General features: G+C 42.7%; 1 protein-coding gene across 1 annotated transcript in view; it reads left to right on the top strand.

Annotated features, from left to right (window-relative positions):
- The first annotated feature begins 292 nt into the window (after positions 1 to 292).
- The window catches only part of KIAA1671 (KIAA1671 ortholog), an 88,319-nt gene continuing 70,505 nt past the window's right edge, over positions 293 to 18,106 (top strand). The window contains exon 1 of the mRNA XM_075516594.1: positions 293 to 531. The gene's annotated coding sequence lies outside the window, so the exon portion shown is untranslated. The remainder of the gene's footprint in view (positions 532 to 18,106) is intronic.

The following is an 18,106-nucleotide window of genomic DNA, read 5'->3' as shown; positions in this document are numbered from 1 at the left end:
GGGGCAGGTGGAGGGGGCGGAGCCACCCGTGAACGGCCACGGGGCTGCGCGCGCGAGGCCCCGCCCATCCCGGCGGAGCCGCGCGGTCGCCATGGCAACAGAGGCGCTTCCCGCGGGGCCGGGCCGGGCCGGGCTGCGCGCGCGCCGCGGCCGGCGGCTCCTGGCGCCGGGGCGAAGGGCCGGGCCCGCCCCGCGGCGCGGCAGGGCCGGCGGCTCCCGCAGCCCGGGACGCGGCGGGACCGGGGCGGGGCACCCCGGCGCGGCCCTCCCTACCCCTCCCCTCCGCGGCCCTCCCGCTGCCCCCGGCAGCCCCTCGCCCCCGGGAGCGCGGAGGGGCGGCCCCCGCTCCGCCCCGTCCCGCCCCGCCCCCGGGTGGGGGTGTCCGGCCGTGCCCCGGCCGCCGATCACCTCAGCCGGGCAGGCCGCTGGGCTCCGCCGTGCTCAAACTTAAGTTAGCAACTTCCCCGTTGCGGCGGAGCTAGCGCCGTCCCGCGCCGGCTCCCCTGAGGGACGAGCCGCTGCCCCGTCAGGGTAAGTGCCGGCGGTGGGCCCTCGATGAGGGGCGCGGAACCGCGCTGGTGGCGGCGGGACAAAGGCGGCCCGGCCCGGTGAGGCACCGGGCGGGTCCGGTTCGCTCAGCCCGAGGGGAGCGCCGCCCTGGGCTCCCCCTCTCTCCTTCCCCCGGGCCGGCTCTGAGGGCGAAGCCCTCAGAGCCGGGGGAAGGAGGGGGGGGCCCGGGGCGGCGGTGCCCGTGCTGCTCCCGGTTCCCCGGCAGCGGGGGGGGACACGACGCAGGGGGATCCTGGGGGCAAACTCACCCCGGGCTCGGTCTGCAGGGCGGGCTCCGGGTCCGTGGGGGTCCGTGACGGTGTTGGGAGCGCCTCGGTGCTTGTTTTTCACTGCGTCAGAGCCAAGGGCGAGGGGAGAAGTTGGGTCCTCGTGTGTGTGCGGTCCGAGTTCAAAAGAAAAAGCCCTTCGTGCTTTTAATTTAGTGTCTGTGTGCGGTTATAGGTAGTTCCGTGGTGATTTTGATGGTTCACGGGTATAATGTTCTGCTGGCGAGCACTGCAGATTAGAACCTTATTTTGTAAGCCAAGATAACTGCAGTGCTTACAAAAGTCATCTGTTCCCCGCTGGATTAGTGATGATAATGTGCTTGGCGTTCTTAAATGTACAAATAAAGATGCCCTCCCTCTCCCCCCGCAGAGTTTACAGCCGTGCCGACTACTGCTTGGGTTAACAGCAGTCTGCAGAAGGGGCACAGACATTTCAGAAGCGTGGTATGTGACTCTCTTATGCTGTGGACTTTAGGAAATGTATCTGCTCTCTAGAGTTAGTTTTAAGTGCCAGTTTAAGGTCATCACTCTGGTTCTTTTTAATTGCGGATGCACGTAGCTTTGTTTGTTGGCATATTAGCCCATGCGTGTGTATATGTTTTTGTTTTAGAAGCTCGTCTGACATTTGGGTGGGTGGATTTCTATTATTCTCTTGTGTTATGCAACTAATTTGTCCATTTTTCTTCCTAACTCCAAATGTAAGTGATTTATGTGTGGATGGAGGGATGTGGAGTTCTGCTTATGGGTGGAAATACCTGATCCAAAAGATCAGATGGAGGTCAGTTCCCATTTCCCTGAATTTGCATGGAGTTCTGCGCTTGGATTTGGGAGGGACCAAAATCAGGATTCTGAAAGGGTGAAGCTAATCTGTAAAATCACTTTATTTCCTGTGTGGTATTGCGTCGAGTCGTGTAAAAAGCCTTGCCTTCCTGAGTCTGTTTGCAGCATTATTACTGTGCTTGTGTTTCTCCCGTCTGAAGGTAGGAGATTAATCTTGTGGATTCAGGTATTGGCTTGACTTCTATTTCTGTGGTGTAATCCCTGTGATTTTGATTTGTGTGTGAGGAATGGGATTAAGGGAAATCACACTTGGCAGATGGTGGAGCTCTTCTATACCATTATGAGATACCGTAACCTTTTAGTATACCTACAGATTTCATTCTTCAGAGTTTAGTAATACAATTCTATTCAAGATAAAGTATTGCTCATGATAAAATACTGGTACTGCGTTAAAGGGCTTGCAACATATAGCAACTGATGTTTTGTCAAGACTGATGCTTCATTCCATTGTGGTAATTGCAGGCAATTTTCATGGTAGGCTGAAGAGGTAAACTATGTTTCCAGGGTAACTGTGAAGTTGTTTAGCTGCTTCAGAGGTACTTTTTGCCAGAATTGAAGGTTGTTGGTATTTTCTTTTCCTTGTCTCTCTTCCATAAATTAGAAGGCTTTGCATCTTTTTAATGATCACATGAAAAATATTATTTTTCTTTTCCTGTGACGTTTTTAGGGTGTGGTAGGGAAACAGACAATGTGTGGCAGAAATGCTAGTGAATAAAATAAAATGCTTAATCCAGGTAAAGACCTTTTCCAAAAAATCTTTCAAGAATTTATAAACTTTTTTTCTTTTCTTTTTTTTTTTTTGGTAGGATTTTCCTCACTGTATGCTATGGCTTTTTCTGTAAAAATTGTCAAGTATGTCTATTAGCAAGTAAATCTACAAAGCCTTTCTACTTTAGAATAATTAGAGGCAGGAATCCTATTTAAATAGAAGACGTAGCCTGTAATTTACTTTTGATACGTGTATAGGTTGTTGAAAATATACTTGTAAACTTTAGTCTGTTCTCTTGGAGATGATGCTCTGAACTAATTCTAAGCTGAAGGTTTCTTTCCCTATATATAAGACATAGAACAAAGTGACTCTAAAGCGTCATAGAATGGAAAGCCCCTAAAAGAGGTCAGAATCTAGGGCTGTTTTCCAATTCAACCACTTGCGTTTGTCGTTTTAACTATCTCATTTTATATACGGTAGTAAGCGATGTGAATGTCGCCAATCTAAGGTTTGTGCTCACGCTGCAGTTCTGGAGGCTGCCTGTCTTACGGCTAGAGGAGAAAGGGCAGAGTACCATCTACGTTTCTCCTGACCTCGGCTCTTAACTGACTAGATACCGATGTATTAGGAAAATTTTTAATGTCTGATGATTAAACAATTTATTACCTCTGATCATTGCCATCTTGAGAGCTATGTGTAGTGATGGTGGTGTTGTTTGGTTGGTGTGTTTTTTTTTTTTTTTTTTTTTTAATACTGTTTCCAACCACGTGTAGCACTGTCCTCTTGGATGCTGAGCCCCTTGTGTGTCTGCAGACTCCTCTGACAGTAATATGCTTCCTGGATGCCTGATTTCTCCCAAAGGAAAAAAAAAAATCAGTTAAGACTTGGAAATAGATTTTATTGAAAGAAAAATTTCAGACTCTAAGGACTATGTTTGAAAAGTTTGCCAGCCCTTACTGCTCCATGGACTGAACATAAAATTTAGACCGCATGTGAAAGAAGCAAGTCCTGACCAGCAGGTCCCAGGTGGAAGGTAGATGGAGAGCTCGGGTATTCCACCTCCTGGGATTCTTTGCGTGGCTCTGTGATTTTGCTTGGGTGTTGTCCTGCACTCTGCTCCATTCAGTACTTCTCTGGCTACTAGATAATTTTGAAACCAGTCCTGTCACCTCCCTTTTCTTTCACACGTGCTTGGTTACTGTAAAGTAAAAAATGAGCTCACTCTCCTTGGTGAAGAATGTGTTGCTGCGTTCGCTGCCTAGTCCTTTCCTCGGGATTAACTTTTATTTGATCTTTGGTCATGGAGCTTTCTTTCTCCTGGTAGCTTTTCCAAGTATCATCAGAATCAAGTTGCTAGAACTCCTGGTGATTTTTCTCCTGTCCATGAGTTTTCAAATAGTGGTAAGAAAACTTCCCATAGTCTTGAAAATGGCAGTATAGCAGTGCTTGTGGGGAATACTCTGCAGATCAGAGACACTGGTCTCGGGATCATATTTGAGAGGATTACTCTGAGCATGTTAGTTAGGGACACGGTACAGTTGTGGCTGCAGAAAACTACCTCTGTCATACCTTTGGCTGCTCATGTTTTGAAAAATTGTACTGGTTTCTTATTGAGGAGTGTCATATATCAAGATTTTTTTTCTAAGGCTTGGTATGTTTTCTCAAATTTCTACAGAAATTGGTAACTTGGTGCTGCTCACTAGCCAGGGGAAGTTTCCTTTGGCAAATTAATTTGTCGTGCTGAGTTGTGTGCTGTGTAGTTATTTAAAAATGTGACAAGTAAAAGGGGTGTGTGTGCACATGTATGTCTCAATGCAAGTTTTATATGTTCTGCGTCCAGTTACATGTAATGTCACGGATCCTATTTTCAAGCTATTTCTTTTTATAGGATGTTTTCCTGCATGAGGATATGAATAATGCTAGTTGGAAGTCTTTCTTTCACTTTCATAGCTTGGTAAATTTACATGATGCTGTTTGTTGCAGGGAGGTATTCAATGTCTTAGCTTTTCTGCTAATTTATGTTATTAATTTATTTCTTAACGCAGGCGCAGCCTTGTTCAATTTTTAAGTAGCAGGCAGCTTTTGGGTGGAAAGTACTATGTCTATTCAATACTTTAAGGAGATGTTCATGGAATAGGAGATCATACTGTATTCAGTGGGCTGTTTGTAAAAGCGAGACTGAAGTAAACTACTTAATCCTGCAAGCCCAGGCATGAAGCTTGCAGTGATGCTGTGAGCACAGTCTGTATCACTTCTTTGTGTTTGATGCACAAGGGTGACTAGAACCTGAGAATGTTGCAATGTTTTAGGTGTGTGTTTTGTTTTGTACATAGGAATTGCCCAAAGACATCATATGGAAAAAGCCACAAGCTTTTTGCTTTTGCCTCAGAAATCTGTTTAAATGAAGACTCCCCGGTTGTAGTAGTAGCCTTTGCAGTTGTAAACCACTGCTTGGTTGTCTTGAGTTTGCAGCCAAAGAGACTGGAATAATAGCGTCAGGAGAGCTGTGGAATTCCCTCTGCAGCAAACTAGTCTTGAATCCTAATCACAACCTTCTGAATGACTGCAGACCTGGTAGACTTAACAGTTTAACTGGAAGACATCGCGCTTGGTGAACTCTAGATGCACCTGCCCTATGCAGTTGAGCGTACAGACTTTTCCTAAAAATGTACAGGAATTTACTGTTGGGTTGCCCATATAGGTGCTTCCAGTGAGACGTGACTGTAAGGAACTGATTCTGAGGAGGAACTCTACTTGCTGGATTGAAAGAGGTGAAAGAAGTTGTCTTTTCCTTGATTGACTTTCAGTAAATATGAAGGGCATACGTAAAATTTCTCTGAACTCTCAGGCCTTTCTTTTGAAACTGTGTTCTAGTAATACTTTAAAAAAAAAAAAAAGGTAACAAATCAAAAACATAGCATGTCAGTTGCTCTTTGCCTTGAATGGGCTTCTGTGGGCGAAGCAGTTTTATGCACAGTGGACTTCCCGTATCTTAGGTTCTGTTAAGTGGCAGGAAAAGAAAATTCTTAAGAAAACCTGGGTATTGAGTTTTGTCAAAACACACTAAATTTAGTATGATGACTATTCTATCTTTTTGCAGCTATTGGTTAAAAAAAATTAGTAATGTTTCCTTTTTTTTTTTTTTTTTTTCCTCATGACTGGATATCAATTTATGCTAGTATGACCTGAACATCTGATCAGAAAGGGATATGTAGGTCTACTGGATGACAGTTTTCCTCAGGCCTAGGCTTAAATAATCTAGACTCTTAAAAGAAGTATACTTGCATAAACAGCTTAATCTTTAGATTCTTTTCTCTTATCAAGGTGGCTTATTTTCTTGCTTCCCACTGCCTTTGGTTTGTTCTGGAAATATGTAATGCTGGAACTTCTGCAGGCAAGAAAGTCTTCAAACAGCTTTCCAAACTCTTTGGGGTTATTTTTCAGTGCATCTATATAAATAAGAGATTGTTAGTACATATTTTCACAGTTCCTGAATACCTTACAATTATGTTGAAACAATGGGAGTTGAATTTTCTTTTTATACTCTCCATCTCTACAAAACATGCTTGAGGAGAGAAAATGAATTTTTTCTTAGGCTTGTATGATTGCAGTGATGCAATTTAGGCAGTCCAGGACTACAGAGGATTATGATCTGAAACATTGCTTGTTTTTGTTTTGAGTCATGTCCTATGAACATGCACTTAAACTCGGGGCGGGGGGAGGGGGGCGGAAATCTGGGCTCCTTTAAAGACACTTAGAGCCATTCATTAGAAGTTCTTATCAGAATTAAGTGCCAAACTTTCAGTTTTGGGCTATAATAAAGCTGTTGCATGCCTGAAAGAGGGTAAGTGTTGGACTTGCAGCAGTGTGAGAACTGAAAACTTCTCACTATTGTAGTAATTATGAGTCAGGATGGTCATTAGCCTGCTGTAACAAGTAGAAAAAGATAACCAAACCTTCAGCAATTGAATTGTTATCTACACAGTTTTCACTTGGAGGGGAAAAAGCGTGCATGTGCATTCCAGCAGTTTCTTTAAAGAGTGTATGTACGCAGCGTACGAACGCCTCTATCTTCAGTGTAATTTTTACTTGTCTTATTTTACAGAATTAGCGTAAGCTTTAATGTGGGGTTGTAGGAGATCTAAGTCGTCTTTTCCAGGTCAAAATATCCCTTTAATTTGGTTGGGGGCTGGGGAGAGAATTGCCATGAGCCGAGCGCCCTGTTAACTCCAGCTACAGGCTTGACCCAGTTACAGCTGGGCAGTGAAGTCTGCAGAGCTCTGGCATGGCTGGAAGTGCGTGCGCTCTTTGAGCTAGGCCAGCCCAAGAATAGACAACTTTAACTTTGCTGCAAAAGCAGCACTCGGATGCAAATAAGATGGATGGCAACAATAGAAGAAAAATAAATTAGCAGAGTTTTTGTTGTTTAAATCTAAAATACATAGGTTTGGCACATTGGAGAAGAAGTGAAGAAGTGAAGACGCTAATGCTTTATTTTGTTAGTTTTTCTTTAATTCTAGTAGTTAAAAACAATTTTACCCTTCATAGTTTCTAAGGGTAAAAAGCTGCCAGTATTTTAGCGAAATGCATGAGAATATGAGTATTTGTATGTGCTTTTGCTGATGTGAACAATGTTGTTGCCATACACATCAGCCCCTTCTGTTTATATTTTCATAGTGACTGTTTTTTTCTGGTCTTAGTATTCGTTCAATACATGCTTTCTGTGCCTTTCAAGAAGTGATATTAATAAATGTGAAGTTCTAAAACTTGTTATTCCTAATGTTGTAAAACTAGGATGATCTTTATTTTACAGTGTTGATGAGAATTTGAAAGACATAAACCAGTGTGGAATTTAAGAGGGGAATAAAGACAAACTTGATGAGCTCAGACTTCAGCTTGGATTAAGTCTGGCCGCTTTTTCAGTTCAGCCATAGTATCAGTAACTCTTGGTGGGGAGTGAGTTGTGCCAAAATTTAAGAGCGATGTTTATCTGCTGCAAGTATGTTCAACCATACAAGGCTTTCGATGGACAAAGCTGTCTCATCCATAATGAAAGCATTCAGCCCAGCAAAGCCATGATACATTTTAAACAGGGTTGGAATTTTTGGCCACCATAATTGTGTTTGATTTTTCATGAGAACACTCAGAATTCTTCATTGAACAAAATGAGCACAGATGCCTTTCTAAACCGGGCATTTATGCTGAAGTTGTGCAGCTCAGCTGGCTTATTCCTTTACTTAGAGACCTTACAAGAAATGTCATTTTTATTATTTGTTGTCAAACAGTGCTCTTACTGTATTGGCACTATTAAATGTCAGATATTAGTATAATTTGCCCTTTGAATGTTTTAAGCAACATGATGGTTGCAGATTTATCTAAATATCATCCTATTCTTGCAGTACGCATATACAAATGATACAGGGTTTTTCTTTTGCATGTTCGAGCCTACAATAACAGTTATGTCCAAGAAAACAGATATCTTGATTTATGCAAATAGTATTAAGTATTTCTAAAACAGCTTTGAATGTATGTATCTCATTCTTACTAGTCATCATAATGTTCAGTTTACGTTCTCCACAAAATGAATATATTAAAAAAAAAAAAAAAATCACTGCAGCTCTCTGTGGTTACTGCTTGCGAAGGAGAGATTAAATTAATTGATTTGATTACAGTAGAGTTTCAGGTACAACTTCAGATCTCTTGTTACTCTCTTCAGTACAACTTTTCCTAGTAGGAAAGAGATGCTCACTATTGCTACATAGTTGTGTGAGGCTGCAAGAGAGGTTTCCACGTCTGACCTATTCTCGCTAAACTTGACAGGGCAACGGATGTTTTCTTGACTTCTTTCTTAATATAGTTGAATCACAGTACACATAGGAAAGACTCATCAATCGTTACAGATCAGCATTTCAAGAAGGTCAGGGAAACTGGTTTCTGCGTGGTGAGCATTATGCTAATTCAGTAGTTAAACATATTGGAATTGCGCTTCCTTTTGCTTCTGCAGTGCTTGCAGATTCCATCAAGCCTTTGCCCTGCGCTTGGAGTACAGAGGGTTAGTTTGGACGTGGAGAAGCTTTCTTGTATGCTGTACTGGAATCGCATGCAAGAAACACGTCTGCAGATCTTGGTTTGTATCGAGTTCTTTCAATGAAGTTCTTGCTTAAATAGCGTCACTGTCATGCTGGTGCTTATCCCTGAAGATGAAATCTAAGGAGATGATACCATGATGGAGAGGATGAAGCCTCGTTTAAGATTAAATGTGTATTTTCCTCTCCCGAAGGCACTTTGTGTTGGGATTAAAGGCTATACTAGCAGCTGTAATGATTGCATTCATTGTGTATGTGCATGCAAAAATGAAATGAGAGCATGTATTGAAGCAGATATGTAACTTGTGTCAGTAACGGGATCTATCTTACAGAAAATACTAAGCCTTTTCTCTCATATTTGGTCTTGATACTAGGAATGTGTGTTAGTATTGCTTCCTAACCAGCATATGTGGTATCTTTAGAGATTCTTTGCGATGCGTTAAAGCGTATGTGATACCCTTCTAATGTAACGAACACACAGAGTGGTGTGTTTGTTGACATTGGACTGCAGCACACAATGTAAAAAGCACTTAATTTTGAATCAAGTTTTTTTGTACTGTAGATGTATGGTTGACTAAGATGGTTTTTGCACAAGCTTGGCTCTGTAAGGAGTAGGTTAGTATATTTTTCAAATTGTGTCCAAAAGTCTCGTCTTGGCTCCATTGACTTTCATTTTTTTAAATCTTTTTTTTTTGAAACGTAACAGCTTTAATTCCAGATTAGCACACTTTCAAAATGCTGCCTTTATAGATGCTGAAAATGATTACTTTGAGGTTAAAGATCTTGCCATCTTTTCTGTTCAGCTTGGCTCTAGAAATGATTGTGCTCTTATGTCTGTTACATCCTTTCTAATAACGCTGGGAAGTTGAACTCAGTGGTATTGCTCATGATGAATTAGAAGCATCATTATACCTCGGGACAGTTGGAGCCTTCCCATGAGTTCTCGGGGCAGGGCGACTTCTGCTTTCCTGCCTACGTCCTGCTCAGGGCTGCTGTAGTCTGGATTTTTCTTACTGCTTTAAAACCTTTATAAACCGTGGCCTGCTCCATTTTCTGCTTATGTTGGCTCCTTCAAATACTGTGAGGCAATTCTATTCTGGAGATCTGCATCTCAGCATCCTGTAATTACACTGGTTCCACCAGGACTCAGTTGCTGATGGGAGTGTGGAAAAAGCCTGTGAATGTGGGAGGGGCACCTAAACCCAGCGTTTTGAGAACATCTTCAGGAGCGTGGAGAAGGAGGTAATGAAGCAGATGGCAGGTTAGCATCTGGAGAGCTTTAAAACTGTGGGTAACAGCCCACATTGGAAGGCAAAAGATGTCATTTGGACACTTGGCCATCTGGCAGCTTCCTGCTCAGCTGCTTCTGCTTGGGGGCTCTGTCCAAGTCCCTGGCATTCCTTTGAGTGTGGTGGCCACTGCCAGTGCTTGATGGGCTCTGGTTGTGGAGCTCTCTGACGTGTTTGGGACCAGGGGCAGCAACTGCTAACAAAACAGGGAGAGAGTCGATACCTGAACTTGTCTTCAAAGCGTAGTTGCAGAATGTACTGTTGGCCAGATTCAATGGTTCTGCTCTCGATTATGTCTGCAGAGTGTACTGGAGAGGAGGCTGGAGTGAAAAACTTGTTGAGGCAAGTTTCAAATATACACTTGTTGAGTGTATATTTGAAACTACATAATTAACAGAAGGTTGTTTATAACTGTTTAACCAATATTTGCTTTAAAACCAGCACGCAAGGCAGTGTTTATAGTAAGTTGGACTGGCTTTTATTGGGCATCAAAATCTGTAGGGTTTATCATTTTGCTGCAAAATAAACAGGCCATACACTGCCTGAATGTTGGGCAGTTTTGGTCAGATCTCTTCTCCCATCCTGTATACCTGTTTTATGTTGACCCTGATTTTTATCACTTCAGCTCTTGAAGCTGAAGACTTCTGGGGAGGAGAACTCGGTTGATCAGTGCGATCCCTGAGCAGAGTTTGCGTCTGGTAGTTCAGATGTATCTTTTGTCCATGGTATGCTGGTTGGTTCGTAGGTGATGAAACAAAAAAATCAGCCAGTCATCTTCACTGAGCAGGCAGCTGGTCTTCTGTTGGCTCATCAAGTTGCTGAACTGTGGATTACTGGAAACTGAAAAGAAATGGTATTTTGTGCTTATGCCACCTCTGAAGCATCCTCCACTGGCTGCTGTCTCATGGGAGATGCTGGGATTTGTCAACCTTTGATTTCACTTAACAGGTTTGCCACTGACTTGAGGAAGCTGAAGATACATTTGGCATTAACATTCATCTCCTTGGATTGGCATGGCTCCTGTTCTGTAAATGTATGATTCAGATGGGATTCCTCCTGCAGAAATTCTGCATCCAGTGTCAGTTACCTGTTGTTTTCGTGACAGCATTGTGTCATTGTTTGAACTTGCAGAACTGCAAAAAAAGGCCAGCGAGGGAGTGGGCTCAGCAGATTCCCCCGTAGTTGCAGGACTTACCGTGCCTCTTGAAGTTGGTGAACGTGGCTCATGCCTTCCAGAGGCATCCAGCGGTGTTAACAGTGAAGGTAAACCCAGGATCAGTTAGTCATGCTTTTCTGTGCGGCTTTCAGGGGGAACGAATGGACAGAGGTGGGGAGCTGGGCGAACTCGCTGTATTCTGGTTTTGTTTTGGATCAGATTTCAGTCAAAGGAACCTTCTTTGTCATAACTTTGGAAAGGTGATGCTTCTAAGTTCACTGTGAGATCATTCTCAGGTTACTAAAATGCTATTAAAATCCCTACTTTGGATATGCCCTGAGAAATTTGGATCAGGCGCTGGGGCTGCTGTAATACTGGTATGAGTGTGGTTACGTGGGTGTGATTTGAGGGAAGCTTCTCTGTCTGGATGCTCACAGGCAAGTGAGTCTCATGCGTAGGTTCTCAGGTCTGGATGAACTCTTGAGAACATACCTGTGATCTTTCATTGCTGCTAATTTTTGAGAGCTCCAAAATATTGCCTGTGTCAGCTATTCATTATTATCCTGCCTTAAAATGTAGGTGATCTTTATACTGTACCATGCATTCTTTGACAGTGTCTGCATTTTTTTTTAATGTGTTTTTAGGTTACTCTTTTATCTTCATTTTGATGTGTTAGAGTGGTTCTGTGGCTTCTGTGGTTAAAACTTACAAGAAAGTTTAAAAAAAACACTATTCACTTGTGGTTAAAAATGCACTTGTATGCTAAAGCTTGCGCATGTCATTTAACTAGCCACTTAGGTCTTCCTTCGCCTCCCCTCCATGCCCCCGTTCATGCAGTGTGCCGGACGTGGGGGTGTTCCACATGGGTGTTTGTTCACAGCCAGGCACTTCCAGGTTCTCAGCGCCTCCATGGTTTGGATTTCAGTGTTGTTTTGTTCACACTTCTGCTATTTTTTTTTTTTTCTTCCACCCCCTTCAGTAAAGATGTTAACATTTTAAGTGTCTCAACTGTTGCCTTTCAATTAATAGGCAATTTTTCCCTCTCTCTGCTTTCTCAAGCGTATAGGGACGCGGAGAGGATTGTTTTTGTAGTCATATAGCTTCTAGATAGTGTGTTGACAAATAATTCACTACAGGCCTTGATTTTGCTGAGTAACATTGTGTTTCTGAAGAGCAAGGTAGTGAATGATGTCTAATGTGCACGTGCAGGCTTTGGGCTGTCAGAGTTCTTGGCTTAAATGTGGTTTTGTTCACAGATGGGAAGAAATGTAGTGTCACTGCTTTGGTTCCTCGTAGTCATACGGGACTCTGATGCTGTGTTCAATTTGTATCACTTTTGGAGGAAGAGGAAACTCCTTTGTGGATTGCTGGTAACAATAACCTGCTAGCAGGTAACAAAAGAAACTTATGTACAAATTAGCAAAACTAGCCAGTGTTTCTGAAATGGGTAATTGCATTGGTGGGGGGAAAAAAACTCGAGACTATTTCCTGTATATGTGAAAAGCTAGATGTGCCCACTGAAGGAAAAATGGGAGCCTTATCATCAAGGTAGCAGCAGTAGCTCTTCTGGTCCATAAAGCATTCTTGACATAGCAGCTTTTTTATGGGTGTGCAGCTTGGGGCAGATTATTGATGCCTGACAGGAGGCAGCATCCTGCTGCGGTAACGTCTCCTACCCAGATTAATGCTGTGTAGAGTATACAAGGAAGAGATCAAAGAGCTGTCTGAAAATTGTTAATAACCTGAGAGGCAAAAAGAGTAATTTCAAAGTATGAAATTGTTTTGTAGAGCAGAGGATGACGTAAGGGATTTTGTCCCAGAGAATGATAAATGCCACTGAGTATTTTCCTTTTATAACAACATTTTATTTGATGCAAAATAGATCCACCCATCTCTCCCTAGTCTAGTAATATTTTCAATACTTATGGAAAGTGAGTGGAAATTGTAAATCTGATGGTCATGTCCATTTGAATTTGAATGAGTTTTAATGGCTCCATCTGTATACTGAAAGGCATAACTAGAGTAAAATTCATCCAGTTTAAGATTGTTAATAATTGGCTTGTTCAAGATTGGGTCATCTTTTAAGTAAAGCATTTGAATTGTTGCTATAGGAGCAACAGGTTGGGAAAAGGAGGGGTTTTGTCAGATAACCTACCCTGCATCATATATGGTGCTGGCTAAAACAGCTAAGAGACTGGTATTTTCCATCCTGTATGATGTTGGCCTACCAGAACTAGGCCAACAGTTCTGGCCTAGTTGGAAGCCCAGTTCTAGCTGAAGTTGGATTTTCAGCGTGGTCAGGCCAGTGCTGAGTGCACTGGAAAATTTCCCCCAGAGTTGATGCCAATGACCCGTAAACCCAAGTCCAATTTCAATTCTACTATTCCCTCCATTTTGCCTTAAATATTTTTGGGTTATGGGGACCACACATAAAAAAAGGGTCAGTCATAAAAACATCTCTGTCCGAGAGAGACGTGTCAGGATCTGCTTCTGCTGGCACACAGAAGGAAGCTTGTCAGTGAAGCTGGGGTTTGTCTTGGCAGTGCCAGTCAGCCCTGTGCTTGCAGACCCCGGGGCTCAGGACGGAGGTGCTTCCCCCTTTCCAGGCAATTCAGTGTTACATGCGCTGCCAGTGTTGTTATTGTCAGCTGTTAGGAATGTCGTTAGTCAAAATTTGCTAGATAGTGCCTATGGCTTTTTTAAAAATGTTTCTACCCAGCGCACTTAGTTCCATTCTGTGGTGATTCTGAGCTGAAGCTTGGAGAAGCAAAGCTTGGTGCAAGGCATTGTTCTAGTGTCGGCACTCGGCGTCCCTCCTGGCAGTGCCTTTAAAAGCTGCTCTGGGGGACCACCTGCCTGCCTTGGCATGTGAATGGCGGGAAGTAAGATCAAGTTGTGTTGTTTATTAATGCTAACTCTGTCATTCTGTTGTCATAGTGTTTGTCATTTCCAACGGTAACAGTGAGATATCATTATTGTCTACTTCAGCTAGGTACCGCCGTGGTGGAGCTTTGTGGCAAGCTGGATCTTTAAGACAAAGGTTGCTACAACTCAGAGGAGCAGGCTTAGAAATTGTTCATTTGTTCACGGACCAGAATAATCTGTTCTGGGAATCATCTGGTCCAACCCCCTGTTTAGAGCGGGGCCGTTTCAGAGTGTCTTTCTCCCATTATGCTGCAGTTCATTTCTACAGTACTGCTTGGGACAAGTATTTTGGGCTTGAGTATAGTTGCTTGTTGACCAAGCTGGGCTACATGCTTCTGTTATGACTAACGCAAATATTTGAAAGGTAGAATGGTGGACTGAATGGAGAAATTGCTGCTAGACAATACTGGCTGTCTGTATTGAAAGAAAATGTGTTGTTAGCAGCAAAATCCAAAGCTGTTGAACACAGAGCTTTTTAGTGTGTTATTTTTAAGAAAAAAAGTGGAAAATAAGCTAGTGAAGACATCAAATGGTATAGCTGTAAGAGCTGAAGCAGAACATAAACATTTGTAACAAGAATAGTCAACGACAAGTTTCTTTTTGGCTAGGTGAACGCTTAGAAGCAGCATAATCTATTGCAGCATCTTTGTTTTAAGTATTTCGCCTGTAGGTGGCACGTGCTTTTTGTGAATGAGTCTTTTAGCGAGTGATTGTGCAGCTCGGCATCTATCCTTCAAGATCAGTACAGGTGTAAAACTAATACAAGAGACGTTTTCCCAGGGTCAGTTAGTTTTTGCTCTTTAATAATTGTTGGCAGTAGCTCTATAGTGGCCTGAGACAGCTGGCTTTGAACCTTCATGGTGAGAAAAAATCCTGAGGATTAAAACAGGAGGAAAGCTGTCTTCCTTATGGAAACTGTGCAGTTTAGCTTTGCCCAGGTGTTCTGTCTTGGAGAAGATGCATATATATACATATACATATATATATATATAAAAAGTTTTTAATCTGTCACGATTATTTTTGGTCTTCTATCCTATCACTCTGTTTCCTTTGTCCTCCATTTTATGGGTTCAATATTTTCTTCAGATGTTTAAACTGTTGATGTGATCTGCTAGCGTGTCGAAGGTAGTGCTCCAAGGCCAATAGCCTCAGGTTTTCTTAAAGTCTTGATGAAACTACTTTGTTCTTTTCTCCATATGGTAGTACTGTAATCTCTTTTTCAGCAATCAGACAAATATGTAAAAGACATAGCATTTATAAATTAGTATGGAGATTCCAAGTCGATCACAGGACAACGTGAGCTGGTTATGCTTTCTGGGGGTGGTTTACTGGGCCAGGCCACAAATGCATTTTCCAGTGCTGGAAATCCTGTTAGAATTTGAAGAGGAAGATCAGAGGATTATGGGCTTTGTCCTTTCTTACAATCCCTTCTGGCACAAAAGCACCTGCCACGCATAAGGGCAAGCAGGAAATGTCTTCTCACATCACTCTATTTCTGTAATGTTGTGACCTTCAGAAGCTCAGTTTATATGAAATGACCCGTTCCCTCTGATTCCTTCCTGGGTGCAGAGGGTGATGTGTCAGGTTTATTTCTGAAGGCTTCATAGCCTTTGCTTGCAAGCAGTAGTTCTGTGAAGGCACTTGCCTATTTTTGTAACAAGTAGGTGGATCTTTTTTTTAATAAGCTAAAGCCCACAGATCTGTTTCACTCGATACTTTGACTTGCGTGCCACTTCGGGTCAGAAGCAGGCCCATCTCTCCTGAGTAGTGGGAGCATTGCACCTTTGCAGTTCTCATTAGCTTTGCTTGTTTCCATGCTGGCTGGCAAGTTTAGCAAGGTGTTTTACTGCAGGGATTTTCTGAAGGGTATTTTAACTTTGCATTTGCTCAGTGAAGTAAATAGTTTCAATGTCAGCGTCCGTGTAGTTTTCACCAGTGTTTTGGGAGGAAACTGTCCCAATAATATTGTTGCTGCTTATAAAGCATTTGCAGCGGCTGGTAAATCTGAAGGGAGCAAACATGGTGAGCAAAACAGAAAATCCAGTGGTAGTATCTGTGTCCTGTCAGCTCTGAGATTGAAGACAGTTGTCCTTTATCTTCCCTTACTGCCAAGAGAACAAGAAGTATGTGCAATTACAGTAAATATTTTCAGGTGTGGGTGGTCTCTAAGCTCCTTTTACTGTTGAAGCATGGTATTGAATATGGTATTCTGTAGGGGAGTATTAAATGGAAGAATGCCAAAGGTTTTTTTTTTTTTTTCAGTCCTGTATTTCTATCTGTGCTGCAGACAGCTGGCTCATCCATCTCCTTACTCTCCTTCAGTCGTGTCCATGGTGTGCCTGCCAAATGAGAGCATTCACACTCAAAGCTGGAGCCTCTAGAGAAAATGCAGCTGTACCTCGCCTCTGTGGGCTTCAGCTAGAAAGGGATGGTTGAAAGTGCCGCCTGCTTGAGGTCAGAGGGATCAGTAGCTACTTGATGTATTTCTGAAACAATAATGAACCAGATTTCACCTCTTCTAAAGCAAGGTCATGGAGACTATACACTCAAAGGAGGTATAAATGAATTAGTATGTGATTAATTTCATCATATTCGTGATGTACAGCGTAAGTGTACGAAAAAGACATAGCCAGGGATTTAACCCTGTTCCTTTAGAGTCTGTGCAAAAAACCCCCTTATTCTAATCAAAATTTATTTTAAATACAGTTAAAAAATCAAGTTAAGCTTCCTGCAACAAGAAGACCATGCATGTAGTTCCTATAGATTAACCAGGAGGAAGTTTTATAATGATTCTGAAAAGGTTTGAGGAGAAATTTGCCAGGTTGCAAATTAAAGTATCCACCCTCCGTTGTGGTGGGGATGTAACCCTGTTGACCTTTGGGAACTGCACACAGAATAGAGTTCTGCCTGAAACAACTGAACATCTTCCTGTAAGAGTCTTGGTTTGACTTCTTTTTCTTTTTTCAGTTCCATAGTCAGTTTTTCTTGCTTGTAGCCAAACCTGATCATTAATATTTCATCTGGCATGCAGTGCAATTCTTTCTGGAATGTCTTTTTTCACACTAAACTGCATATAATGGGGAGAAGTTATTTGCAGGCCTTGTTTGTGGGTGAAATACATTTATGAGGATGAAACCTAAAAGAATATTAACAGGAGCTGAAGCTGACCACAAAAGCAAATGTTTGATGACATAAGCAAACAAAGCAGTGCTTTCTGAGGCCTGCTGGGAATACCGACCTTCTGCACAAACGTGCTCTTAGCCTGACTTCAGCCTTATCCAGTAATTTGTGTTGTTCCTGCTGAATGTCATCCTCCGTTGGCAGAAATCAAGGTCTTGCTTTTGTTCTCTATTTCAATGGCTGAAAGAATTGGACTTCCTGAAAATACACACCCACAAATGAGCCAGGTGGAATCCCTCATGCAGAATGCTAGCTGGAAATAACAGATGACTCACTCAGGAGGGTGAGGATGCACAGCATCTGGTACCAAAAAAATGATGATTCACCCACATTTCTAAGTGTTTTTCCTTTGGTTAGGGTTTGTTCTAGTTAGGTCTCGTGAAACTTTCAAAACAAATTAGACCCTTTGTGAAACTTGGAAGGGAAAATAGTTTACTCTGAAACTGTCAATGAGAGGGTTGTGGAGAATGAAATTATGGAAGAATGAGATGTAATGAGGTAGTTGTACAGGCCAGAGGAAATGCCTAATGTGCTCCTTCAGCCTGTGTGCTCTTGGTGGACCTGTCTCTTGAGGAGAACACGCTGGCAATGATGTACAATGAGGAAAAACCCTAGCCAAGAGTCTGGTTTTAACAAAGTTTATCTTGACAGAGAAGTAGTTGCCCTTAATTGTCTGTAGAACGGTGGTAATTGCCCCAAAACCCCCAGTGCAGCTTTTTTTTAAGATCTTTTCAGAGCTGAAAACCCTGAAAATGGTTGAGGATTGATAATAAATGTGGTGGCCATGCAGGGGAAAGTGTGGTCACGGTTGATGTTTGGAGGGATCTCTCTTTGCTGGGAAGAATCACAGATTCTTCCTTTAAAACCATTCAACGCTACAGAGGAGAAGAGCGTTTTGTTGGACGGGAGGGGTGGTGGGCGCCATGTCCATTAGCTCTGCGTGGGGGAAGAGCAACAGAACAAGCAGGCTGATAATCCAGAATCAAACTGGACATTTTTAAAGGGTGAAATTCTGAAACTGTTTCCTAGAAATAACCTTTTCTTTCTGAACAGAGTGCAGCCACGCTGCCAGACAGACAGGGGCC

Source organism: Mycteria americana, chromosome 13, assembly GCF_035582795.1.
Source record: "Mycteria americana isolate JAX WOST 10 ecotype Jacksonville Zoo and Gardens chromosome 13, USCA_MyAme_1.0, whole genome shotgun sequence".
In the NCBI taxonomy this organism is placed as follows: Eukaryota; Metazoa; Chordata; class Aves; order Ciconiiformes; family Ciconiidae; genus Mycteria; species Mycteria americana.
This window is presented reverse-complemented; position numbering and strand designations above follow the sequence as displayed.